The sequence below is a fragment of the Balaenoptera musculus genome, chromosome 3, assembly GCF_009873245.2.
Source record: "Balaenoptera musculus isolate JJ_BM4_2016_0621 chromosome 3, mBalMus1.pri.v3, whole genome shotgun sequence".
Taxonomy (NCBI): domain Eukaryota; kingdom Metazoa; phylum Chordata; class Mammalia; order Artiodactyla; family Balaenopteridae; genus Balaenoptera; species Balaenoptera musculus.
Window position 1 is genome coordinate 34,089,049 of NC_045787.1, and position 13,075 is coordinate 34,102,123.

At 37.6% G+C, this 13,075-nt stretch overlaps 1 long non-coding RNA gene across 1 annotated transcript; it reads left to right on the forward strand.

The window, feature by feature from the left end:
- Positions 1-1,125: 1,125 nt before the first annotated feature.
- Positions 1,126-12,500, forward strand: LOC118893312. The gene is made up of 3 exons (XR_005019450.1): positions 1,126-1,460; positions 1,714-1,779; positions 12,307-12,500. It is a non-coding gene; the product is annotated as an uncharacterized LOC118893312 (long non-coding RNA).
- Positions 12,501-13,075: the final 575 nt, after the last annotated feature.

Here is a 13,075-nt window from a genome sequence, read left to right on the forward strand (position 1 = left end):
TCACCCCCAGCTGCTTTCAGCCTTGTTCACTAGTGCTGTCTCTGGTGATGGCATATGTGGAAACAATATCAGGAGATCCCCCTATCTTACTAATTGATAAAAAGATATTTGAGAACAAAGACTAAGATTGCTATGACTACTGATTTTTTAATAGTTCAATCTTTATCATGTGTTTCTGACCTCCCTACTCTTCTTCCCCCTACCACTGTTGTTACAATAGTATGATTAATCTACAGTCCTTATTAGAATTTCACCAGTTATCCCATTACTGTCCTTTTCCTATTCCAGAATCCAATCCAGGATCCACACTGGATGTAGTTATCATGTCTCCTTGGCCTCCTCCAATCTCCAAATACCTTTGGATGCTTTCTTTCCTTTGACCCCAGCAAGATTGTAATTTACAAAGCTGAGTTTCATTGACTCTTAGTGCGGCATGGACCAGTGGAATCTATACAACAAGCTGCCATGCTGCAGGTGAACATGGAGCTGTCACGCAGGACTGCTTTGCTTCTCGCACGTCTCCACTTTGCCTAATAGGAGAGCTCTGAAATCAAGGAGGTCTGGGGACTTAGACCAAAATTTCAAGCTATAAGCACAAGGTAGTTTTGAAGTCTCATGATTAATCTTTAAAGTTTTCAGGAATTTTATATTTTACTCAAAATTCTGCATATTTATTTTTAATTCAGAAAGAATTCTTCCTTAAATTTTATAACAAAATTAACATGCCAGGAAGTTGTACCATGTTTATTCCCTGACTTGAAATGTTCATTGTTCATCCCTGCATACTTCAGTCTGAGAAGCTCAAACAGCGTCATTTTACCATTTCAGAAGTCTGACTGGATCGCACAGCCATCACAACTAAATGCTGGTGTCCAGCCGCCACCTACAGCACTGTCCCTATAGGCGAATGCCTTCCAAGTTGCAAACAACTGACTTACAAATTTTGGCTCACAATCTACTTATAAGTTGGGAACTGTTTGTTCTAATACAATATCCTTGCCACAGGGTATGTCATCACAACAAACGGTTCTTTTAATTTCTGTGAAAACGCACCACTTCTTCAAGTTATATGTTGATTTTTTTTTTTTTTTTTCCTCTAGATATCAAATGGCCTTCAAGCAGAGTCTCCCAGTATGACTATCTAGTTGGGAAAACAGTCTGCCAACAACAAAAAGAAGATACATGAAAAAGCAAGATTGAACAGAACTCATTTATAAGCAAGGGCCTTTGATTCTGTACTCTGTCCTTCAGCTTCAGAATTCAATTTTCCTACTCAATTTTCTGCTGTTCAAATGATGCAGTCATTTCGTTGCTTGGATATAGATGGTAGGCTCCAGCTCTGAAAGCAACAAAGTTGGTGAAAATCTCACAGGAAGCCAAGCTCTTCTTTGTCTTTTGTCAAGGCCCTTTGTAGTTTCAAAATGATCAAAAGCGAGTGCAGGTGAAAAGCAAACACTGCGGTGAGTGAAGCAAAGGGCAAGCCCTGGAAATTTTATTCTCCTTGGAAGACAGGTTTTACTGAAGGGAGAGTTGGGGGCGGGGTATTGTACCCTGAGGTCACTGGAGTTGAATTTTGAACTTCCCAGACCCATTTTAGAATTGGGTCAATGCTGTTATTGGTTCTTGGCTACGGGAAACTTCTGTCAGAGGGGATATATTTTCTTCCCCTTAAATGATTTTTTTTTTCTAATCCTGCTGCTTCCCCTCCTTCAGGTATCATGCTTGAGGAAAGTGACATCATCTATGTGGCAGTGCTTTCCGGGTTCCTTACAGATGGAGGTAATTGCAGATGGAAAACATACCACAGGAGGAGACTACCGGTGACCATGAGAATTTAAAAGCTGGCATGCGTAGATCATAATGCTCTCTGAAAATCTGACTTCCTGAGTAACTTACAGTTCTTTCAAGATGGAATGTTCTCTGTCTTCACTTATGATTTGGGATAATTGGATGCCTTAAGGGAGCCTTGAGACGTATTGTATTGAAAGAGCCTCGCCTGTGTGCGTGACTCATGCCAAAATAGAAGTAGATTAAACTTCACGTCACTGGCATCAAATTCCTAGCCTCTGAGAGTTTATCTTTTATATTAGGGGTCTGCAAACTACAGCCCTCCAGCCAGATCTGGCCCATGGCCTTGTGCGTTTTTTTGTTGTTATTCAGCCTACCAGTTAAGAATTTTTTTAATACTTTTAAATGGTTGCAGAAAAACAAAAATATTTTGTGACACATGAAACTTACTTGAAATTCAGATTTAAGTGTACATGAATATAATTTTATTGGAAACACACCCATGCCCATTCATTTATGTATGGCTTTTGGCTGCTTTCGTGTAACAACTTCAGAGTTGAGTAGTTGCAATAGAAACCATGTGGCCTGCAAAGCTTAAAATATTAACTATTTGGCCCCTTTTGGGAAAACTTTGTCAACCCTTGTTCCATATCCACTGAGAATTCGCTTTTGCTCAGTGATGTGCAGCAAGAAGGTGGGCATGTCTGGGGCAGGGGACACACATAAGGGAGTGGGGGGCAGGCCAGGGGAAGCATGAGGAGCTTTAGAAGACATGCTTGCCAGTGTCACCGGCTGTCTGCAGCTAAAGCTGCTCTTTGCTTTGCTCCAAAGAATTTTATGCACATTTTTAATAAAAGGAACAAAGATCCCAGTAAAAGTTGGATAAATTAGGATACAGAAAAGGAGAGAATAGCTGTCTCTGTAGCATAGTCATGCATTTTTCTCTATCTCTGACTCTTCCTCTCTGCCTCACTATCTTTTGTGGTTCCTCTTGAAATGAGAATTGTAAGAGGAGGAAGAGGAAGAGAGACAGAAAGAGAGAAAGAGTTTTAGATGAAAGCAGAGGACTCAGGTAATTGAGTAGAGGACAAAGGAGCCATCAAAGTGAGAATGGTAGAGATAAAGATTATGGAGTAGTGAGAAGGGCCTTACAAAAAAGTTCTGAGCCATGGATGGTGCCATCCTCTATTCCTGCTACAAATTAAGCTTTCTAAGAGGAGGCCATAGAGACTTTATTAATTGATTGATTGACTGGAATAAAGATCAAGAAAATAAGGATGTAGAAAGAGGGTGGAAGTGAGACATGGCATCAAAAATTAATTTTGCTAGCTGTTTTGTGATAAAAAGCAGTTTTTTTTTAACTTGTTGCCATTGGACTCTAGATTCAAATAAAAGCTTGTACATGAACCTACTATATAGATGACATAAAGATGGACCAGCAGGGACTTAAGCTGGCCTGACCTCCAGCCACGCACACTCCCCTCCCTTCATCAGGGATTTCCACAGGGATTTCACGGCGCGTGCGCGCGTGTGCTCTCTCTCTCCCAAGAATAATCGCCACTTTCTCATTTGGGGGTGGGGGAGGGGTCATTCTGACGTTATGGGAGTCATTTTGAATCTAATTAACAGGAAGAGGGAGAACATGAACGTGCGTTTGCAGCCTTTGTCCACACTGGACTTGTATAACTGCCATAAAGTGGTTTGCAGTTTGGTAATCACACAGATAAATTCACAGCTCACACATTTTTAAACTATGTTGTAATTCTCCCATGAAACCCAAAAACACTAAGGAAAGGGTTAGTTTATGATGCATATGAAGCAGACGTAGGTTTGTTTCATTTGGTGTTGGGCAACTTTTTAGGGCATCAGACACCTAGAAGAAGAGGACCATTAATCCCTAATTTTAAAATAACAGCATTAGCAGCACAGGGACTACCATGCCCTGGAGTGAACAGGACTCTTTGTAACCTTAATCCATGGCAGATTTAGATTTACAAAGGCATTTGCCATTTGTGTTGAACAAGTCAGTGTGAACAATTAAGGATCAATTTGTTGACAAATGTGCCAAGATAACAACTGGTCTTCCTTTTAAGAGTTTTCCATCCTTTTTCATTCTGTGGCACACAGGTCAACTTGTTAGAAGACCAGAAGACATGGGGTTTTCTGCACCCTCCTTGCCATTTACTTGTTCAGACCACACAAACCAACCACATTAGAAAACACACACAAATGTGCCAAGAACTCCTGCCTCTCTCTCCATCACATTTGTAGCCACCTTTTCCTAATGGAGCATGGAATTCCATAACCTCAGGGAACATCGGGACTACTTCAAAACACTCCCAAATGTTCTAGAAAATGGATTTGGACCTCGCTTATTATTTTGCCTTGAGAAATGCATTACCAACATTTGTGCTCAAAGAGGTTGTTCTACTACCCTGAAACATTGCCTTGGAAATAAATGTACAGTGAGGAGCAGACAACTGAAGCCCTCTACCCCTCCAGCCTCACCTCTTCCCTGTGGTTAAAGGAAGCATTATACTTCCCATCAGCTCTACACCAAAATCAACAGGAAGAAAAACGTTAAGCACAGAATATGAATTATCTACTATTTACATAAAGAAGACTCCCCTAAGGATCCCATTAACATTTAATGTATTTCAAAAGACAACCACATGACTTCCGGGTAGGCAAATATCTAAATCAACAGATGTTCAAGTTAACATAGGGAATCACAGCCTCATGCTGAAAATAGGACCTCTATAATTCAGCTCCAGTGTGAGCTAAAATCATGGAGTACACAGAAAGCTCTCCTAAATAATTCAGTCAGGATGATCATTAATGACTTGTAGGGCTTATGGTCTCTGAATAACAGTTCTTTGTGAAAGGCAGGAGTTGGAGGGAAATGTTATTACTCTTGCATAGGTGGTTAAACTTGAACAAAAATATAAGAAGTAATATCAGCATGAAATGACTGTTTTTCTTGTGCAGAAACTCTTATCAAAATCAAAATCTTACTTTGGAGCAGTAATAAATCTGCTCCTGATTTGCTCTGCCTGGAGTTTGAGCAGTTATCAGATGATTATGCCTCAAATAGATTTTCAGGGTTCCACTTCCCTGTACCAAACAGCAAAGGGATATTTCATGCTCCACTACTTAACTGAGCATCCTGTTCCTATATGAAAGCTTAAGAAGGTCAGAGAAATTTAGAAAGATTAAATGCATTATGACTCTGGAAATAAATTGTTAGGGCAGAGAAATGCTTGAAAACCTCATGACTCTTTTGCAGTAATGTCTAGTTTAGAGGTTGTATGGGGTAGGAGAGTTGTGTTTGAGGAGGAAGAGTTGAATGTGGAGGAAGGAAGAAAGCCATAATGTACAGAGTTAAATGATGGTGGGTTATTACTTGACAGTAAGTTTGAAATGGTTCCAAAGAATAGTAAATGAAAAGGCTAATGTGGGAAAGGTTTGACATTATTAGTGAACATGATGACTGATGGGAGGCTTCCTCCAGGAGGACCTAGACAATACACTGGCTTTAAAAGCAGACCTGAGTGTTGCACAGATGAAGGGAGCTCAAGCTTAAAGAGGTCTTTACAATTTTCAGTAATAACTAGGCAGAAAGACTCATAATCCACAGGACAATGGTATTTTTGTAGCCTGTAGGAGGACAGCAACTCACAGTGCTGTAGCAAGGTAGAAAATGCAGAAAGAGGCTAAGCAAAGTGCAGAAGGCAGCGAATTCAAATTCAAAGTAATCACAACTCCAGCAGCTGTATGTTGCTCTCTGGTAACGTCTCTGATAGTCAATTGATAGTCAAGTTTTTATGGAATATAAACCATCGACCCACTACAGAGCAAGGTGCTGTGAGACAAAAGCCCAAGGGTTTAAGGTCTAGCTCAGAACACAGAGCCATTTAATGAACCAAAATGTATATAATAATATATCAGATTATGTGTATGTGATACTAATAATTTGAAGTTCAGAATAAATATAATAAAGTGTGAATTATTGCTATAGACAGAAAATGGGCTGAGTTCACCAGGGAAGGCTTTAAGAGAAGTAATTTAGGAAAGATTTCTCAAGAATGGATGCAGTGGTTCAATACCCCCTCCTTTAATTTTGATTTTGAAACATAATGGTCTTCATTTCTGTTGCCCACATTGTAATAAAAGCCTAACCTAATGGTGTGACTCTAAGAATGGGAACTGCAGACAGAGTATAAGGATGTAAGCTTTGTGAGGCTGTGAGATAAATATTTCACTTGGATGCAATTTGCAATTTTTATGCATATAGCTTTCCTGAGAGTGTGATTGAAATTAGAAAATCTAGAAGAGAGAGGGAGAGGTCTATTCTCAGAGAACAAAAAAATTCTAAAATTCTTTTTGTACAGAAAGAATACTGCAGCTTCTTAACCCCTGAATGTCATACATTTTGAACATGTATGACAAAAAGATTAAACATTAATAATATACAATGAAAATTAATTTTATAAATGTATTTATTACCTCAAATTCTAGTTTTCTTAGTTTAACTGAAGTCATATTTAATAAAAAGAAAAAAATTTTAATGAAGAAAAATGGAACACCTGATGGTAGTTTGCGAAAGATGGAAAGGAGATTATGATGATAACTTTGGTAATGTTCTAGAAATTATTTTTAATAGACTTGATTTTTTAAAGACTTTATTATTTTAGAACAGTTTTAAGTTCACACAAAATTGAGGAGAAGGTACAAAGATTTCCCATATGTCCTTGCCCTACACCTGCAGAGCCTCCCCACTATCAACATCCCCCACTGGAGCAGCACATTTGTTACAATTGATGAACCTACATCGACACATCATAATTCCCCAAAGTCCATAGTTTACCTTAGGGTTGTCTTTTGGTGTCGCACATTCTATGGATTTGAACAAATGTATAATGACACATATCTATCATTATAGTACCATAGAGTATTTTCCTGCCCTAAAAATCCTCCGTGCTTCACCTATTCACCCTCCTCTCCTCCAACCCCTGATAACCACTGATCTTTTTACTGCCTCCATTGTTTTCCCTTTTCTAGGATGTCATATAGTTGGAATCATACAGTATATAGCTTTTTCAGATTGGCTTCTTTTACTTAATAATATGCGTTTAAGATTCTTCCATGTCTTTTTAGTACTTAATAGCTCATTTTTTTCAGTAGACTGTGGTGAGTAATAAAATACTGTCACCAGGCAAAATCCTGCAAAACCCACTTCAGGCAGAAAAAGAAAAAAAGATAGCCTTAATTACCAGAGCTCAGACACAGTCCAGCGTTAGCAATACAGAATGGATCTACAGTTGAGTCAGTCAGAAGCATCAGCTTTCAATGCAGTAAAAAGAGTCAAATAACAAGTCAAACAAGCTGGCTGATCCCAAGTCCACAGGTGAGGTGACAGACAACATGAAAGAGGAGTGAAGGAATAGAAATGGCAGGCAGATCCTAATACCCTCTCTGCTAGGAGACCTCACAACTTCTCTGTTGCTTTCATCACTACACCTTCAAGAGATGGCTTTCATAAGTTCTTCTGCTTTCATTCTGTCCACTGTTCAAATCTTATAATGCCACCTTATCTGTTCCTCTTGTACAATTATCCTGCAACAAAAGAATCACATTCAGGGCATTGGTGGCCGGAACAACTGGTAGAAGACTCCTGTTAAATCCAAGTCTTCCTTGCTCTCCTCTTGACTTTTACAGTAAATGTCCAAACAACTGTCAATACCTCCTATGTGGTTTGTAGAAGTCACGCATGGCTGTCCTTCCTATGGATCTGCCTATAGGTTAACGTATCTGTTCTCTTAAGTCATGACTTCTACTTATATCTCTCAGAGACAAGCTTTTCCTGTCTCATGGCCACCATCTTACATAGATCACTAGGGTAGAGGCCATTAATAACAGGAACTATTTTCTTATTTAAATTTTCATGACAAACATCTAACTGCCCAGAACATAGTAAGTTCTAGATGCCAAATACATGTTTCTTGACTGATTGGATGACGTTTTCTTCAGTTACTTTAGCTTTAAAGAAATCAGTTTTCAGTGACTTTCTTCTCCAGCTCCATTAACAGCCTTCACACTGAAATAATTAGCTATTGCCTTGGGTCTTGGGAAGGAGAAACAACTTCCAGACCCTGGCTATTAATTTAGGAGGATTCATATTAGATACAGAATTAGTGTCATGCTTGATTCAGCCTTTCATGTCTTGAAACATGCCTCAGGCCACATCTGAATGCACCGAAATGCAGCAGGAATTCTAGAGCTGTGGTGAATCTTGGTCATGGCCATCAGCAGAGGAGAACACACAAAGTACATAATCTCATGCTAGACACTGTGAGGGTGAACAGAGCAGGAAGAAAGCCACGCGAAGCCCTTGAAATGTCTATACTCATAGGGATAACCCAGACATGCAAACATATCGAAAGTTCGAGCAAGGTTTTGAGCTCCCCAAAAGTTTGATAATCAACTGATCTTAGTTCTATAACTTAATAGGGACAACTATGCAAGTAATAAAGGACCAGTGTCTACAGTTGTCCCTACCTTTTCCCCTAATATGTTCCCAATCCCTATTCACCTATCCACCTTAAATCATTTTAATTTGTACTATCACCCAACACACACACATACATACACACTTGCCCCAATTGCCCAACTATATACTAATCTATCTTGACTAAAGTGTGAAAAAAACTTATTTTCTTCTAATTTAGTCAAACTAATGTGAAAGTTTTTAAAAGAAAACTTTATGGGAAAAGAACTAAGAGAACACAAAACAAAACAAAGAGTGTAGAAACAGATGAATTTCACAGAAACATATGTATACGAGCCAAATTTAACTCAGTTTAGTACATTTAACAGGTTAGATTGGCTGGCCCCAATTTCCTTCACTTCATGAGGAGGGAATCCTTCCAGCACCGACCATATTTGCACATCAATAGTAATTTCCATGACTAGGCCTCACTCAGTGATGCAGGCACCCCCGTCAATGCTCCCTCCAGAAGATGATTTGCAATGGCTGCATGTCCTCCCATCAAAAACAAAACAAAACAAAAAAAAACAAAAACACTGAAAACAAAACAAAAATAAAGTACACATTTTTGTAACTCCATTCACCACCAAACTTCTTGAAAAACAAAGCTAAACTCACTGCCTTCCCTCCATTTGACCCCCTGCCAGTCATCTTTATCCCACTGCACTTTGCCTCCTGCCTCTAGCACTTCTCTAGAGCTGTTCCCAGAAGGTCTGAAGCAACCTCCTGATTGCCAAACCCAATTCCCAGTTCTCTAGACTTGTTGTTTGACCCTGTTGGCCAACTCTTCATTCTTGGACCTCTTTTCCCTCGGTTTCTGTAATCCTTCTGGTTAAAATCCTACCAGATAATGTTTGTGTTTGTTAGTTTCAAAATTGACTTGAAATGGCTGATAAATAATATGAGTTTCTATTACATGCTCTCTTTCTACCACTCTGGCCATTCTCTTTGTTTCTTTCTCTGTCTCTCTTTCTGCCTGTCTCTCTCCCTGGTAGTAACTTTGTGTTTACCTATTTCTTAGATGTAGTTATTTATTCTGCCTTTATCTGCATCAGTTCCCCACTTCTCCCACAAAATTTCTTCTACTTCTATAGCTCCAACTGTCACTTAATGAGCAGAAGCCTTCTTAACTGACCTCATAAACTCTTTATTCTTGCTCCTGTTTCCCACTGTCTGCTGTCTACTGCTACATTCCCTGGTGGGCTTTACCCTTGGCCTGGAGGGGTAAATGGAGAGGGCAGTCTACACACCCCTTTTGCAGCCACAGGTCTTTGCATATTAAAAGTTTACTGACTCTTTAATGCATACTTTGAATTATACCACTTTTATCTCCTCAGTCAGTATTCATCAGTCCTTCCTATAAACCATCCTGACCCTGCATTACCCTTGTCTTGTAAGATCTCTCATAGTATGTCATGCAAATTACTAGATTATAAACTCTCTGAGGATGGAAATCAATCTTGAGTACTTGTATTTGCTTAGTACAGTGCCTTGCATTAATTCATTCACAGGTTCACTTATTTTTAACAAGGAGTATTCATTGACCACCTATTAATGCTAGACACATTTTGGGCATTGGAAGTACAGTGGTGGGTAAGACAGATACAGTCCCTACCCTCAAGAGACTAGTTCAAGAAAACAGCCATATAAAGGAAACAGGCTAATTGCAGAGAGTAGCAAGTACTATGAAGAAAAGAACGTAATGAGATAGAGACTGCTGGGGCTAACTTTATACATGAAATTCAGGAAGGCTTTCTGACATCTGAGCTGAGATCTAAATAAGAACAAGCAAGCCACACACACACACACACACACACACACACACAAATCCTGAGAAATAACATTCCAGATAAAGGGAATAACAAGATTAGAACAGAGAGGTAAGGAGGAGGGAGATTGTGTAGGACTGTGTAGTCCTTGAAAAGGATTTTGGATTTATTTTTAATTCAATGGGAAAATATGAGGGTATTAATCAGAAAAGTGATGTGAATTCCAGTTTTAAAGTTCAGATTTATTTTTAATAAAATGGGAAAATATAGGAGGATACAAATCAGAGAAGTGATGTGATCTGAATTCCAGTTCTGGTTACTATGTGAGGAGCAAACTGAAGAGTGGACATAGGAGATTAGGTAAGAGGTGACGCAGGAGCCCAGGTGAGGAACAATGGTGATTTGTATTAGTTTGGGACTTAGGAGATGGTGGAAATGGTTATATTTGTGATAGATTTTAGAGTTTGCTCTAACAGGATTTGAGTTAAACAAGATGGGGACTGAGAGAGTTATCACACAGTAGTTACTTAATAAAGGTTTGTTGATTGCCTCATGGCTGATGACTTCAGGTACTTCCAAGGTAAGTGATCTTCTAAGATCCTACAAGTATGGTTTAACAATACAAAAAAAAAAAAGTTAGCCAGAACTATATATATAATTCCTACCAAGGGAAGAAGTGGTATTTCAATTCCAGCCTAAGTCCAAATGCCACAACCCCTACCCCCATTTGCACCACATATTTCTATATTTCTCAGGAAAATAATTAAGCATTTTTAAGTGGATTTAAAGGAAATGTAGAATGAAATCTGTGAATATGTATATGTAGAGCTATCTGCCTTTGTCTTTGGGCAGGTCTTTTTATGTTTCTAAGCACACAAAAGACCTCAGACTCTTTAAATGAATTGACAGTTTAACCTGAATCATTTAAAGGATCATTTGAAGATGATAAGAAGAAACTTTGCTTTGACCAGCTCATAAATGCACTTTTAGTAGTTCATTAAAGTTGTGAGAGTTTTCTCTACAAATGAACAATTTTTATATAAGTTATTTTAAGAATCTCCTAAATGGCTCCCAGCATGTCTGTTGTCGCAAGAATAAAATAAAAATGCTTAGAGGGAAAATTTTAGCGACTTCAAAAAACACTTAAATAAGAGTTCAATTTGTAGTAGTTTTCAAAGCTCACCAGGCCTACAAATATGCTTCTGGCCAAGTTTGCACTGACTCTTCCTGCAGAACTAAGCATGCCTCTGCTCTCTTAGGCACCTTCAATTCCAATGATGTATATATGTATCTAAGTATGTATGTATGTATCTGTCTAATTGAGTTTATGGAGTTTTTTAAAAAACAATTTTAGATTTACAAAAGAATTGCAAAATTTTACAGAATTTCTATATACCATTCCCCCAGTTTTCTCTCATGTTTACATTTTACATAACCATAGAATATTTATGAAAACTAAGGAATTAATCTTGGTATGATTAACTAATAAACAGAGCTAATTCAGATTTTACCAGTTTTTTTTTTTTTCATTGACTCTCCTTTGTCTATACCGTGGGATCCTAAATTATACTTAAATCAGCAAAACTCCAGCCCCACAGGCCAAATCTGGCCCGCTTTCTGGTTTTGTAAATAAAGTTTTTATTGGAATACAGCCATGATCATTTATTTCCTTATTATCGCTGTCTACTTTGACACTAAAATGGTGGTGATGAATAGATGTAACAAAGACTATATGGCCTACAAAGCCTAAAATATTTACTATCTGTGTCTTTACAAAAAAGTTTGCCCACCCCTGATTTAGATGTAATGTCTCTTGGTCTCCTCCAATCTATGACAGTTCCTTAGTCTTCTCTTATGTTGCATGACCTTGACACCTTTGAAGAGTACTGGTCGATTCTTTTGAAGAATATTCCTCAACTTGGGTTTGTCTAATGTTTCTTATAATTACCTTGAGGCTATGTATAATTGGGAAGGCTACCATAGGGGTGGTGTGCCCTTCTCAGGGTTTCATATCAGGGATCATGATAGCTATTAATACTGGGGATGTTAACCTCGATCATCTGGCTAAGGTGGTAACTTACAACATAGTAATTTTCCTTTGTAATTACTAAATATTTTGAAAGAGATATTTTGAGATTATACAAAAAACCTGGGTTTTTTTTTTTTACTTAATAAGAATTTTATTTTGATCTCATTTTATAGGTTGAAGAATGCCTCATCTGATATAAAACAAATGGTTAAAAGTGAAACACACTTGGATATTACTGCTGATCTCAGAAAGAAACTCCATGGGGCTAAGAAAGAAAAATTAGAAATAACAACTAAGCACAATGCAGAGGTAGAATTTATTTTCTTCTCAAATAATGTTAAAAGTAGGGTTTGATTATTTTAGATTCATTTCATATTAGAAAATCCTTGTTTTAACATTTATCGCTATAACATTCTTGTGTTTAAAAAGGGAATTATAATAAAACAGATGGTTTTTAAAATACAGTGGAATTGTATAGGAGTATTAAATTAGAAATTTAATCAACTATTATGCTTTTTGGTATGTTGTCTTAATTTTATTTTAATTAGTGTTATACTTGATCAGAAGTGTTAATTGATGAATGCATTTGGTGACTAAGGGATTTGTAAATTAGACATTTTGGACAAAAATCCTATTTTGATTAAACTTTAGCCAATAGACTTAAGCAAGCATAATGGACTTGCCGACAGCAATTCTTAGTATGATATTCTAATGGTGATTTTTTTATTTCCTTCATTCCTTTTACATATATTAATTGTACTTCTTCTGTAAGGAAGAGTTGTCACTTCTAGGTCATTTATATATATATATATATATATATATATATATATATTAGTATGAACTCATGGATATTTATTTTATTTTATTTATTTTATTCTTTGGGTTATAATTTTTTTTTACTCAAGCTGTTCTAAATTTGGCCATTGGGAACTTTTTTAGAAT